At 43.6% G+C, this 15,842-nt stretch overlaps 1 protein-coding gene across 1 annotated transcript in view; it reads left to right on the top strand.

The window, feature by feature from the left end:
- The window catches only part of EYA2 (EYA transcriptional coactivator and phosphatase 2), a 330,347-nt gene that overhangs the window by 238,256 nt on the left and 76,249 nt on the right, over window positions 1–15,842 (top strand). The window lies entirely within an intron of this gene.

Genomic DNA, 15,842 nt, shown 5'->3' with positions numbered 1-15,842 from the left:
TTATTGTCTCATGATTGAAAGGTTCTGGTAGGTCTGCAGTAGGAAAGGTTCAATAAATCTTTGGAGATGGAACTGGTCCCACGGGACTGGAGAAGTGCAGATGTCATCTCTCTCTTCATAAAACTGGTAACACAGAGGAGGTTGGAAACTACAGGCCAGATAGTCTTAAGTAGGTAGAAGGAAAATTAATGGAGACACTATTGAAGGAAAGGAGAGTGAAATATATAAAATCCATAATCCGAGGCATCATGGTCTTATCAGAGAGAGATTGTATCCAACTAATCTGATCAAGTTCATTGACTGAGTGAATAGAGAATTGGATCAAAGGCATGTGCTGAATGTGGTTTACTTGTATTTCAGCAAAGCTTTTGATAGGTCCCACGTATGAACTGAGCAGCCCAAGGTAGAGGACTGGATTGGAAACTGGTTGAGTGACTGACATCAGAGGGTGGTGGTAAATGTTTTCCTCTGAGGAAAGAAACACAATTAAGTGCCTCACTGGGGCTCTGTTTAGTATCTTTGTAGGCAATATGGCAGAGGGGCTAGACGGAAAAGTGTGGTTCTTTGCAGATAATACTCAGAAATGTAACATAGCAGAAACCCCTGAGGGAGAAGATAAAATGAGAAATGAGCTAGGAAAACTCAAAGAAGGGGTTAAGTACAAAAAATGGAGAAATCCATGGGGAAAGTATACAATAGGGGTGAGAAATTGATGTGCACCAACCAGGAGAAAACCTCAGGGTGATCGTGTCTGATGATCTTAAGGCAGCAAAACAGTGTGATAAGGCGATGGGGTGCATAGGGAGAAGAAGCATAGCCAGCAGGAAAAAGGAGATGAATATCTTTGCACAAGTTGCTGGTGATTATTAGGGATGTGCATCATTTTTTTATGACGGGTCGGACAATGGGTCGGGCGACCCGTGGGAAACTTCGTTTTCCAATGAGTCTTTTTTTTTTTCTCTGCAATTTTCGCCGAACCCCCCACCCCCACCCCAACCCTTCAAATTTAGTTAATTACAACCCCCCCAGCCTCCTGACCCCCCCCCCCAAAGAAACTTGCCTAAAGTCCCTGGTGGTCCAGCAGGGGTCCTGGGAGCGATCTCCCACTCTCGGGCCATCTGCTGCCAGTAAACAAAATGGTGCCGTGGCCCTTTGCCCTTACCATGTGACAGGGGCTACCGGTGCCATTGGTCGACCCATGTCACATGGTAGGAGCAATGGACGACCGGCACCATCTTAGAACAACAAAAACAATGAATTTTCCCTGAAGTTCGGGGAAAATACATCTCAGGATTCGGGTCCTCCAACCCATGCCGAATTGGCCTGTTTCTTTGAAATTTTCCAATTCAGCAAAAACGATTGCACATCCTTAGTGATTATTATATCCAGTTCTGGAGAGCATACCTCCAAAAGGATATAGACAGGCTAGTGGTAGTCCAGAGAGAGTCTACCAAGACTTATGGTCTTAAATATGTCTAGCTAAGAGGAGAGACAGGGGGATATGATGGAGCCATGCAGATAATCTGATGGATATAAATCGGGTAGAAGAATCAAAGCTTTCCAAGGAAAGAATGCCCTAGAGTAAGAGATCAAGGTACAGGGTCAGGTTGTCCTTTTGGGGATTCTGGCTTCTCCTACTGGACCAGTCATCCCACAGCAGACTTGCATTTGGGCGAGAGAAAGAAACTTAGGGCCAAAGAATAAAGCAGTTAATACCACTAACCTCTCCCCCCCCCCCCCCAACCAATGTGTGACCCACAGGGTCAAAGATTGAAGCCATCAGCACTTCTGCTCCTCCTAATGTAGCCCACTGGTGCAACTCCTTCTCCCAGTGTGGCCTGATGTTTCCTGTTCAACCTTCCTAGGGACTTAACTCAGTCCTGGTCAGGGCACTCCTCCCAACCTGTGGGTTGATCTTTTCCTCTAATTTGCAACATCATGGTATGATGCTCAGGGAGTTTAGACTCAGGAACAACACTGGAAAATGTTTCTTAACAGAAGGTTTGATGGATACATGGAACTGACTCCCGGTGGAGGTTGTGGAGATGCAGACAGTAAAGGAATTCAAGAACGCATGGGATAAACACAGAGGATCTCTGGTGGTGCAGCGATGAAGGAAAAGCCAGAAATCAAATGGAGTCTATGGCATTATTCCAGAAATGAAATTGGGCAAACTAGATCGGCCCAATAGTTGTTATCTGTTTTCATATTCTACAAGTGTGATAGGCACAAGTGTGGGAAGTTACAGTATTGTGAGTAAGAACAAAATAAAGGCTACACTTAATTTCTTACATGTACTTGCTTAGTCGCAATGCCTATTTAACAGTCATTTAATAGAGGACATATTATTTAACCGTTTACTGCAGTCGATATACGCTACTAAAGTCCATTGTAAAAAGGGGAACACACACATACCATTCAAAACACGAACAAGGTTATTTATTATTTGTTAAATATTATTGATACTCTCATTGTTCCTTGTAATAATGTTAATGTTAATGTTCATTGGTTGATTGTTATTGTTCAATGTTCTATGTAAAAAACCCCGGTCTAACCTCCCAGACCAGGGCAACCTTTTTGTTACATGTAAACCGGATTGATTTGTATTGCATACAGGAATTCCGGTATATAAAAATTAAAAATAAATAAATATAAAATAGATAAAGAAAGCACAGCCTCAAAGATACTGTGGAGTAGCCGGGTTGGTGGTGACCAAAAGTACTGTCCAAAGGGGCCAGAGGGGAGCTAGGAGGCCAGATGTTCCGGCAATAATCTCATTGATTTTATCTATCCAGGATGGATGAGAATGAAGAGGTTCATATTCAGCCACTGTGCTGCTCAGCTAGTTAGCTGGATAAACTTATCTGGCTAACTTAGCTCATATATTCAGCGGTGCTGAATATATCCTGCTATCTTAAAGTTAACTGGATACATTTTTCCGGCTAGACAGGTCTACAGGCTGACCAGAATTAGCTGGATAAGTTATCTGGCTAGCACAATTCCTCCCAGATATGCCCCTAGAACACCCATAACTATTCCAGCTAAATTCTAGCCTTTTAACTTATTATCCAGCTATAATCTGGCTAAATGTGTTTGCATATCAACCTCCATGTAGAAAGAAACAAAAACTGATTTGGATAAGAAAACATATTCTATAAGCAGTCAAGCTTCTACAGTTGGCAGCTGGAATATATCCTAGGTAGTATGAAGAGGAATAACTGGGCAGACTGGATAGACCAATTGGTCTTTTTCAGCCATCATCTACTATTATTTGTGTGCATGGTTATGAAGAGTTAGAATGGAAGCAGTGGAACTGCTATTGTAAAATGCCAAAAGTACCACTTCTGTGTTGCAAATGTAAACATTCTTATCTGTGTTTATTTTGCACTAGTGCTTCTCTCTAAATGTAAGACTCTTTAAGTTGTTCTAGTACCTATATTACAAAAAAAAACAGATGGAGAGAAAAATGACAATTTAAAAAATGCTGTCCACTTCAGTTTCAGAGCTACAGCTGTCGTAGGACACTGGTGGTCATGGTCCCCGGATCTGTCACTTAGGGCATTCATTCCAACTTATGGTTTGTTGATGAAGTGTTAAGCTTTAGATGTCAACATTTACCCTTAAAGCTTTGGTTTCTGAAACTATATTAATGAAGTGCATGATATGTGTATCCCTTGTTCCGGTTTTGGAGCCTAGATAGCAAGGGCATCTGGGGTCCCAGGGCTACTTTTTTACTCTTTCTCATAGTCTCACCAGGTCATGGGGGTAGAGTTCTTTCCAGGGGGGGGGGGGGGGAAAGAATCAATGCTCCAAAGCCCATGATGTGAGGGCGGCTCTCAATAATACTGTCTTGAGGAGGTATCTGTTCACTTTCACCAGTAAGGGATGTGAGTGCCAACACAATACTCTGGAGGCTCAACTTGAGTGTCCAAAATAAATCTTTACTGTGGAGCTTCTTAAACGGTGAAATGGCACTTTACACATCAAGTCTTGGCATTCATAGCTTGAAATCACAATTCTCCAGTTTTCTGTCTGTGCAAGTGTCTCTCGGTAGTTGGACCAGGGAAATCTCACATCTCCTGGGCTTTGAAAAGCAAGGCTTCCCAGGTAGTCAGGGGTATTCTATTTGGGCAGAAAAAGTTTTCCTTCCAAAAATACTGCTGGACAAAAATTCCTGTTCTCGGTCTCTCCACTATCTCCCCAGGGTGAAGATTCCTCTTTCAGGTGACACACAGGGTCATGGATCTGTACTTGGACTGTGCTTTTTAATATATTTTTAAATGAGGTGATCAAATTTGCAGATGACACAAAATTATGCAGAGTAGTTAAATCACAAGCGGATTGTGATAAATTGCAGGAGGACCTTGCGAGACTGGAAGATTAGGCATCCATATGGCAGATGAAATTTAATGTGAACAAGTGCAAGGTGATGCATATAGGGAAAAAGAACCTATGTTGTAGCTACACGATGTTAGGTTCCATATTAGGAGCTACCACGCAGGAAAAAGATCTGCACGTCATAGTAGATATTACATTGAAATCGTCGGCTCAGTGTGCTGTGGCGGTCAAAAAAGCAAACAGAATGTTAAGAAATATTAGGAAGGGAATGGTAAATAAAATGGAAAAATGTCATAATGCCTCTGTATCGCTCCATGTTGAGACCGCACCTTGAATAATGTGTGCAATTCTGGTCGCCGCATCTCAAAAAAGATATAATTGGACTGGAGAAAGTACTGAGAAGGCTCACTGGTCTGGAGCCCTTTTTAAATATTGAGGTTACATTGGCCATCCTCCAGTCTTCAGATACAATTGATGATTTTAATGATAGGTTACAAATTTTAACTAATAGATCTGAAATTCCATTTTTGAGTTCCTTCAGAACTCTGGGGTGCATACCATCCAGTTCAGGTGATTTGCTACTCTTTAGTTTGTCAATCTGGCCTACTACAACTTCCAGGTACACAGTGATTTGGTTCAGTTCATCTGAATCCTCACCCTTGAAAATCTTCTCTGGAACCAGTATCTCTTCAACATCCTCATAAGTAAACACAGAAGCAAAGAATTAAATTAGGCTTTCTGCAATGGCTTTATTTTCCCTAGGAGCCCCTTTAACCCCTCGGTCATCTAACGGTCCAACGACTCACTCACAAGTTTCTTGCTTTGGATATATTTTTTAAAGTTTTTATTATGAGTTTTTGCCTCTACGGCCGACTTCATTTCAAATTATCTCTTAGACTGCCTTATCAATGTTTTACACTTAACTTGAAAATGCTTATGCTTTTTCCTATTTTCTTTAGATGGATTCTTCCAATTTTTGAAGGATTTTTTTTGGATAAAATAACTCCTTTCATCTCCCCTTTTAACCCTGCTGGTAATCGTTTTGCCTTCCTCCCACCTTTCGTAATGCATGGAATTCATCTGGACTGCACTTCTAAGATTGTATTTTTAAATAATGTCCACACCTGTTGTACATTTTTAACCTTTGCAGCTGCACCTTTCAGTTTTTTTCTAATTATTTTCCTCATTTTATCAACATTTTCCTTTTGAAAATTTAGTGTTAGAGCTGTAGATTTACATATTGTCCCCCTTCCAGTCTTAGTTCAAATTTGATCATGTTATGATCACTATTGCCAAGTGGCCCCACCACCATTACCTCTCTAAATCTAAATTAGCGCCCTCTCTCAATTGTTGCTGAACCAATTGTTCCATGAAGCAGGCATTTATTCCATCCAGGAATTTTATGTCTCTAGTATATCCTGATGTTACATTTACCCAGTCAATATTGGGGTAACTGAAATCTCAGCAAAAAATTAGTGGAAACAAAAATAAATTTGTATTATAGCCTAAAAGGTGTCAGCAAGCCTGTCGTTGTGACACTTGAAAAGTGACCAAACGGTCTATACATCACCCACCTTCAAAAGTTCTTTTTAATGAAATATATTTTTTTTAATTTCTAAATTATTGTAAAATGTCTTCAAATATGCATTAGTGAAAGACTCTTCGCATTCTATTTGACCAGACCCAACACGGCCCGTGTTTCGCTGTGAAGCTTCTTCACGGGCATGCAATGATATCAATAATGGCGAGTCACATCAATAAGAACATCAATAATGGCGTGCTCCGATTTTGGAGCGGCCTCGGAGGGAACGGGCAGCACGCGCAGGGCTCGGCGCTCGCAAGGTGCACAAATGTGCACCCCCTTGTGCACGCCGACCCCAGATTTTAAAAGATACACGCAGCTACGCGCGTATCTATTGAAACTCGGCGTACGTTTGTTTGCGCCGGGTGCATGAAAAAAAGTACACGCTCGCGCTTTTTTTTTTAAATTTGCCCCTATATCATGGTTTGATGTGTTTTACTCTGATAAATTGACCTTTACTGTTTGTCTGTATGTCGGGTAAGTCTAATTGAGCAAAGCCATCGGAAATGAAAATCTGAATACATATTTTTGTCATGTGCAGAAGACAAAACAAACTTTGGAACAGTTTCAAGGCTCGATGATAATTTCCTGAATTCCATTTCTCTTAACAAAAAATCCCCCCTTTTTCTGATGTAAAGAGAATTTAAATCTAACTAGACAGTTTTCTTGAGACATGCAGAATCAAAACTACCAGTTTTCTGCCTTCTAATTATTCCCAATAGGATGTAGCATTTGACCACACAAAGTTTCCCTTTTGAGTGATCCTTCATGCTGTTACATGCTCTCAAGACGCTTTCTTAATTTCTTCTTCATTTTGGATAAATTATTTTGTCTGCCTGTGTTAGTCCACTAGGATGCAGAGAAATAAAATTTATCAAATAAAAAAAAAAAAATATATATATATAAGGCGATAGCTTTACACTGGAATAACACTAATGCGTTTCTTCACCGTGGTTGGGATTTCTCATCTAACAGCTGTATTGTTTCATACTTCTATCTTTAATGTAAGGGCTGTTCTATTTAAGCATTTGCCCTGTTTCTACATAGGTTAATAAAGTCAGTACCTGGTAAAACACCACAGGGAACTTAATCAAATCAGGTGGTGATTCATGCTGATGATCCTGAGGTCTCGCTCCCCTTTGCTATTTCACTGACTTAGCAGGCATAAAACCCCTCGTTGTTATGCTGCAGTTAAAAACTATTTATAGAAGTTGCTAAGGTTCAAATCAAAAGAGCTCTCCCCGAGGACCATTAGTTAAATCAAAGTGCCACAGATTCTTTATTCATTCCTTGAGATATAGCCCTATATCACCTCTGCTGTTCAGACATCTAAGAGTTTTCCATTCCTTTGACAAACACGAGCCAAAGTGCTTAAGGACATCTGTTTATTTTATTTCTCTAATGAGAAAACCTTCCAGTTTCTTCCTGGCTCAGCTGTGTTTATTTACATTTTGTTAGTCATGCGTGCTGTGCACCTTGGGACATTAAAGGTCTGCTGAGGCCTATACTGAGGCCTACTTCCAGGCATCCTTGACTAAAACCCAGAATAAGTCATTCCTAAGGAAAACACTGCTCTTGGAACTCCATAAAATAGATTTTCAAAATAAATACAACTTAATTCACTCAACGGATCATGGATTAAGTCTAGAGGAATACAATTTGGAAAGGATTTTCCAAGTAAGTAAAAGACTGTTTTACCTACCACAGATAAAATTGTGTATTTCTAGTTTTAAGGATTAAATAAGAACAATATTAAATTATAGTAAGGAAGAGAAAATGAATTAACTTGTTTGTGCCATTCTCGATCATTAGGATTTCTATTATAGTATGTACTGTTGTGTTTAATAATTGTAGTGATTTGACAATGTGTAGTGTGAATTCAGAAAACAAATCTTCCTGTTCATTGAAAGGCCATAAGAAGCTGTTAAAATATCCTGAGGTCCGAATTCAAAGCCACTGACTCACAAGTTATCCCACTAAATGGCAAGTATTTGAATATTGAGCCACTTATTCAACTAAAATCCAGCCAGATTAAAAAGAGGTATTCAATGGCAGGATAAAGTTATCCGGCTAGCTTAGCCAGTTTTCAGTCGAAACCAGATAAGTTAGCCAGATAACTAGAGAAAATCTAAAGTTATTTAGCCTTTATGTGGCCGGATATCTTGCTACCTAACGGTTAAGCAGCACTGTAAAGTAAAAATTAAAAAAATAATTTAAAATGGGCCTGCATACTGATTGCCTCCCCCAAAATCCCCAGCCGGCAAGAAGTCCTGCACTGTCCTGCTTTCAGCGCTTCCAGATCTGCTTCCGTCAGAAGGAGCACGGGAAACGTAAGATTACCCGAAGCTTGCGCTTCCTCGCTCCCAGCTGGGGTTTGGGTAATTGCCAGGTTCTTATGGCCTGGATTGGCCACTGTTGGAAACAGGATGCTGGGCTTGATGGACCCTCGGTCTGACCCAGTATGGCAACTTCTTATGTTCTTATGTTCTCCCCCTGCAAATTTCATAAATAAATGGCACTGCCCGGCCTTGCAGCCCCCCCCCCTCCCACACCCCCACCCTTTCCTCGGTTCTGTTTCTAAATTGAAATTGTGCTGCCCCACCCCCACACACAATCCTTATGTCCTGGGCTGTCCCCTCCAGACTGCCCTCCCACACTCGCCCCCCCCCCCCCGACCCTAAAATCCCCGGCCAGCAATGAGCTATGCACTGACCTGCCCCCCCCCCCCCCCGGGAGAGCGGATCAGTGCACACCTCGCTCCCAGCCTGGGTTTGTAGGGTGGTGGGGGTGAAGCCCAGCATTTAAGGATCGAAGGGTGGTGAGCCGGCAGCCTGATTTTGATTTGAAAACACAATTGGACCCCCGCAACATTTTTATTCCCATGAGGGAAGGGGCTGGGGGGGTGCGCGGCCTGGCAGGGTCATTTATGAAACTTGAGGGAATTGGGCCTCAGGCCTGCTTTTATATCTTTCTTTCTTTTTTACACTTTGCACTGCAACTTAACTGGACATCTGTGAAGATATCCAATTAAGTAGCAAATTATCCAACCCAGTGTTTTAGTTATCTGGCTCCATGCAGCTGGCTAGCTTTAGGTGAATATATTCAGTGGGACAAGTCATCTGCCTAACTTGTCCACTCACCGGCCTACTGAATGTGGAACTCCTGTGATTTAGGCAGATGCATGCCAGAGGCATTAAAGGCAGTTCCTGACAAGGAATGCTACCAAGTACTGAGAGATCTACTAGCGACTGCTCCAAGATATAGAAACAGAGAAGCTAGGGACCATAAGGCCCTTCTAGTCTGGCCATGTTACTGCCTGGTGCTATGCCCTAAAGCTCTGTGGATTTCACCGCTTCACCGCTAGGGATCCTCTGTGCTTCTCTCATGCTTTTTTGGGATTATGTTACTGCCATACCTGGGAACTCTCCGGATTTGGCCCGGAGATTCTGGAATTCTGAACGAATTGCTGAACCTGCGGGCCAACACCCGAAAACTGTGGGTGCCCTGCTGCAGAGGGCTGGAAGAAAGAATGGCCTGGAGCAGCGTGGGCACAAAGAAGAAGCAGCATCAGACCCGATCCCAAGGAAGACGACATGAAGCACACCGAAAATGAAACAAGGGCAGAACGGGCCCGAAGCGGCGGAAGGAGGAGGAAGTGAAGTGCTTGTCCCGCGGGCCTGGGGAAACGAGGATTGAGGTGAGAAGAGAGCTTGAGAGTGCATGCGTGTATGGAAGAGGGCGAGAAGTGAATGAGTGTGCGTGTGTGTGGAAGGAGAGAAGCGAGTGTGTGAGAGTGCATGTATGTATGTGGAAGAGAGAGTAAAGTGAGTGTGTGGATATGCGAAAAAGGGAGAGAGATTTCATGTGTGTATGAGTGCATGTATATGTGTGGAATAAGGAGAGAAGTGAATGTGCATGTGTATGTGTGTGGAAAAGAGAAAGGAGTGAGTGTGCATGTATATGTGTGGAATAAGGAGAGAAGTGAATGTGCATGTGTATGTGTGTGGAAAAGAGAAAGGAGTGAGTGTGCATGTATATGTGTGGAATAAGGAGAGAAGTGAATGTGCATGTGTATGTGTGTGGAAAAGAGAAAGGAGTGAGTGTGCATGTATATGTGTGGAATAAGGAGAGAAGTGAATGTGCATGTGTGTATGTGGAAATGAGAAAGTGAGTGTGCATGTGTGTGTGAGTGCATGTATATGTGTGGAATAAGGAGAGAAGTGAATGTGCATGTGTGTATGTGGAAATGAGAAAGTGAGTGTGCATGTGTGTGTGAGTCCATGTATATGTGTGGAATAAGGAGAGAAGTGAATGTGCATGTGTATGTGTGTGGAAAAGAGAAAGGAGTGAGTGTGCATGTATATGTGTGGAATAAGGAGAGAAGTGAATGTGCATGTGTGTGTGTGTGGAAATGAGAAAGGAGTGAGTGTGCATGTGTGTGTGAGTCCATGTATATGTGTGGAATAAGGAGAGAAGTGAATGTGCATGTGTATGTGTGTGGAAAAGAGAAAGGAGTGAGTGTGCATGTATATGTGTGGAATAAGGAGAGAAGTGAATGTGCATGTGTATGTGTGTGGAAAAGAGAAAGGAGTGAGTGTGCATGTATATGTGTGGAATAAGGAGAGAAGTGAATGTGCATGTGTGTGTGTGTGGAAAAGAGAAAGGAGTGAGTGTGCATGTGTGTGTGAGTGCATGTATATGTGTGGAATAAGGAGAGAAGTGAATGTGCATGTGTGTGTGTTGTGTGGAAAAGAGAAAGGAGTGAGTGTGCGTGTGTGTGTGAGTGCATGTATATGTGTGGAATAAGGAGAGAAGTGAATGTGCATGTGTGTGGAAAAGAGAAAGGAGTGAGTGTGCATGTGTGTGTGAGTGCATGTATATGTGTGGAATAAGGAGAGAAGTGAATGTGCATGTGTGTGTGTAAAAGAGAAAGGAGTGAGTGTGCGTGTGTATGTGTGAGTGCATGTATGTGTATGATAGAGGGAGAGAAGTGTGTGTGAATGTGAGAAAGTGCATTTATGTGTGTGGACGAGAGAGAGAAGGGGAGAGTGTGTGAGAATGAACATGTATGTAGGTAAGTGTGCTAGTGTGAGAGAAGGTTTGTGCGCCTGCTATTACCGCCCTCCCCCTCCCCCCCTCCCCCTGCAACATTTTCAGGGCAACAGGAAATCAGAAGTTCCCAGGTATGGTTACTGCATTTCCTTCCACCGCCTCCCCCCAGGTAGCTGTTCTGTGCATCCACTACTAGCACAGGTTAACTGAATACAAGCGACAGACCAATGGGGCTTATAGGGGATCTTCATTCATTTGAAAGAAAACAGGGCATTTTAACAAAATTTCCCAATTTGTTTCAATTCATTGCTAAAATTTAAAAAAATGAACAAAATTTGACTTTTTTTTTTTTTCCATTTTGTTTTAAAAATTTGCCTCAACAAGAAATTTAAAAACCTCTCGGGCCTCCCCTCCTTATTTTGTCTTGAAGAAATTAACGATAGCGTCGCAGGCCATGGTCTCCGGCGGGGCAGGAGAAACTGGGGGATCAGGTCTGCCTAGTGAAGAATAAGAAGATTATGTGGGAGGCCCATGAGGTTTTCTGTAAGGGAACCAACATTTTTTTTTTTTTTTGCTTTTCATTTTCTCTTTTTCTTCTTCATTTAAAAAACGGGTTTATTTAGGGTTGTTTTTTCATTTTAAATAAATGGGAAAAAAAAACCCCAAAAATGACAAACGCAGAGGTGAATTCTAAAAGCCCGACGCGCGCATTAATTAGGGGATGTGCGAAGAAATCGGGCTCGCGCACGCCGAGCGGTTTGAAAAGCAGAGGAGGTTACGTGCGTGGGCGCTTCAGGGCGTAAACCTGAGATGTGCGCATCAATGCTTAACGCGATCCGATGTGCCGTACAACTTCTGCCGTGGATGCAGTGTAAAGCCTGTATTTTCTAAAACGCTGCGGCGGCGTGAATCGCGGGGGGGGGGGCGGACTGCGATAGCCGGCAGTGAGGTGCGATTGCTGCCGCTTTTGCACCCAGTAGCGCCATCGTAAAAGGTGGCGCTATTGGGCGCGAAATTGGAAGCGAAAAGGCTCCTTACCTTTTCGCCGTCCACGCTGTCTTCGTGGCGTCCGCCCCGACTCCTCCTCTTCCGGGGCAGACGCCGCCCCCGACTTCGCCCCTTTTCGCGTGCACTAGCTTTAGAAAATGACCCCCTAAGGTTTTTAAAAAAATTAAGAAAACTAGGCAGATCCGCGTGGTTTTAAGAATCGGGGCTAACTGTGGGGGCGTGAAGGCGATTAAACTAGGGGGCTTTGGAGGAACTGGTTTGGACGAACTGGTAAAACTGGGAGTGGCCTTGGCACGCAGCCCTTTCTAAAATTCCCTGATTTACACAGTAGAAGCAACGTTTGCGCGCGCCCACTTAAAATTCGGGACACATGCGCATGGCCAGGTCACCATTCAGTAATCCGCTCCTTTTACTCCACTGTGTACTATTTGCTGTGTTATAAAATGGTCGCCCGCCTGGGCGCGGGTCGACGTATGTGCGCCCGCGCGCCAGTTTGAGAGTCTCCGTCCCAACGAAAAGAAAAAAAAAATGTCTGTGCACACCCCTAGGGCTCGGGAGAGGGGAGCCAGAGATAGCATTTTCTGAAGAGAATGACTCCCTAATGAAAGCATCTGGATGGAAGATGAATCAAACCTGCTGAAGTCCTGTGTTTTCATTAAACAGGACCCCGGTGCTCGGAATCCTGAACCAGCAATTAGAGAAATGTAGCCAGCCCTGAATTAAGGATCGCACCTCGGTGCTGTCCTGCAGCAGCTGTCACCGTCATTTCTCAAAGTAAGAGGAAGTTACCACCATCACCTTGCAGGGATTGGATAACCATTCTTTCAGAGCCTTCACGGCACAAAAAAGAGAAATGTGACATGTTTTTTCTCCTGGATTACAGTCAGATAATTTAGTTGTTACGAGCACATTCTTTTTTTTATGGAAACAGGTTTGGATATCTTAAAGCATCGCACGATGCACAACGCTCAAGATCCCCACAGGCTTCTTCCTTTACCTTGCCTTTATCATTTGGTTGCATTCTTGGGTCTCCTTTGTATTTTATATATACATTTTTGGACTTTTTTTTTTTTTTTTTTACTAAAAGCCTGCACCTTCTACTATGGCCACGTTTTCTGTTTATTAAAAAAAAACAAAACAAAAAACCTATTTATCTGTGCTATATATGAATGTTTCTCCTTTAGCATTGTCATGAGGCTCCTTCTGTTCACAGGATCAGCAGCCCCCGGTTTATTTAGGTTCACAATAGTGAGAGCAAGTAGAGGTCCATTTTAAAAACAGCGCGCGGCTGTCCATGCGCATGCAGTTTCCGGCGCGCGCACATTATAAAATTTGATGGCCACGCACACATGTGCGCCGGATTTTAAAATCCGCGCGCGCAGGGGGATCAAATTTTCGCTAACTATGCGTGGTGATGCAATCGGGGCCTTCCCCAGTTCCCTCCCAGTCCACTCCAATTAAGAAGCGGACTGGGAGGGACCTTCCCTACCCCCCTGCCTAACCTTCCTTCCCTTTCCCCTTTCCACCCCGACCCCTAACTAGCTACCTGAAATTTTTTTATTTAGCGCTTACTGCTCCTCTGGATCAGTAGTAGTTTCTGCGTGTCGGCCAGCTGCCAGTGTGCACGTCCTGCCCAAACCACACCCCTGGCCCGCCCCTTGTGTGCATACCCGGGCTCAATATAAAATGCATGCTGCACACGTAAGGTTTTTACACGCATAGGACTTTGAAAATTTGGCCTGTAAGCAGGAGAACCTTTCATATCCTTAAATATTTATTTCTTCTATGAAATTAATTCAGAATCAGATTAAATATTCCAATTATCTTTTAAAATTTCCAACAAAATTGTTTTCCAAAAAAAATGATGGTGCTTGCTGCTCCAAGGGGGAAGAAAATGTTTGCAGGGATAGCTTGTGCGTGGGTTTAGAGGGATGGGGTGCTATTAAATTTAGTATCCTGCAGAATTCAGGTGCACTATTGTCTTGATAGAGAATGCAGATGTGGTTGCATTCAGTAGTATTGAAGAATTATTCTGAACCAGGAGAATTTATAGAAATGATTCATTCATATATAAACTTTTGATGTTTCGTCTTTTACCAAGAATGGCTTCAATCAATTTAAATCAAATAGTACAGAATATAGTGACAGGGAATCCATGCAAGATTTTCCAAAGAAAAAAAGGGAGAAGAGGGGTTTAGAAGAGTGAGTTGTCTTCTAGGAGTAGGTAGTACCTGCGGTAGGATTGAGGATCTGGAGCAATAACAGGTGTAAGAGCAGAGCTGCATTAACAATAAGATTCAAGTCTGATGCAAGTCTTTTTTAAAACATCATTCATGAAATCAGCTCTTTATATTCTAGGAAATCTGGGTAAGGCTGAAATCTCACACACATTTTAATTACTCTCCGCCATCCAGAGTTTAAAAGCTTTTCCAAAAACAAACCAGCTTCTTTATTTCTTGCAAAACTTTCCATTAAAATGATCCGGCCTAAGATTGATAAAGATGACGCAAGTCTCCTACAACAAATTGGTTTTCTTTGTGTCCTATAAACTGAGGCACGACTATGGCAAAAACAAAATCAACTCAAACCTCTTGCATGCTTTAATAATTGCAATAATTTCTCTTTGTAGTTAAATAACAGGTTAGAAAATTGTGGCTTTGCTTTTTTTTTTTTTGCAGTAGTTACTGTCTGAACCTTAAGATTATTGGTCATGCCCAGTGACTTTTGAATTCTCGTGAAACCCTTGTTGCTGTGTCACGCATTATACACTTATGGCAGGAGAAGAGTAGATAATATTTTGGGCTGACGTTTATTGACATGCCAAATGTTTCATTCCCTGTGGCGCTTCCTGTTGAACGCGTGAACTCGGCACTGCTTGTAGTGTAAACTAGAATAGCTCCAAGGTAGCTCTAGGGATTTGTTCTGATGAGCTGCAGACAGATACATGAAACTGAAGGGTATCTTCATGTAAGTAACGGCTCGATCCAGTAAGGCCGCGGTAAAAACAGTGAGGTAGTGTCAGGCGCACCCTTCCTCCCCGCACGCACAGTTCTCTTCACTAACTCCCCGATACTCTCCTCTAATCGCATGCAAATGCATGCCGCGGCTGTGAAGCGTTAGGGAAGGGTTATGCCCGCGCAACCCATTTTACTGTATAGGCGCTGTAACAGTGCCTATACAGTAACCTGGGTGCGCTGGTACCTGTCATTTCAAATGACATTTGAAATGACAGGCACCAGGAAGTGTAAAAAAGTTTAAGAAGTGTAAAAAACAAAAAACCTGTGTGTTATATAAAAAAATAAAACAATTTTAAATACCTGTCGGAGGGCCGTGGGTCCAGGCGGCCGGTGGGCGGCGGGCAGCCATCAGCGGCATCCGGTAGTCCCTTCTCCCTTCCTCCCTCCCTCCCCTGCCTGGATGAGCGCCAAAATCGCACGGGCGGGTCGGCAGCGGGGAGGGGGCGGCAGCAGGATCCGGGAGCGGCGGGTAGGCAGCAGCGGGGTCCGGGGGGTCCGGGGCAGCGGCCAGCGGGGGGGGGGGCGGCAGCGGGGGGGCGGCAGCAGGATCCGGGAGCGGCGGGTAGGCAGCAGCGGGGTCCGGGGGTGGCAGCGAGATCCGGGGAGCCAGCAGCGGCAGCATGTTCGATCGCGCAGGCAGGTAGGTGGCAAAGTAAAGATGGCCGCCAGCACGGGAAAATCGTGCAATTGGCCGCTGAAGACGTGACGTCACACCCCGTGACGCCAAACGTCGTGACGTCACGTCTTCAGCGGCCAATTGCACGATTTTCCCGTGCAGGCGGCCATCTTTACTTTGCCACCTACCTGCCTGCGCGATCGAACATGCTGCCGCTGCTGGCTCCCCG

This window comes from Rhinatrema bivittatum, chromosome 8, assembly GCF_901001135.1.
Source record: "Rhinatrema bivittatum chromosome 8, aRhiBiv1.1, whole genome shotgun sequence".
NCBI classification, from domain to species: domain Eukaryota; kingdom Metazoa; phylum Chordata; class Amphibia; order Gymnophiona; family Rhinatrematidae; genus Rhinatrema; species Rhinatrema bivittatum.
Note: the sequence above shows the minus strand (reverse complement) of the source record. Positions and strands in the feature narration are given on the sequence as shown.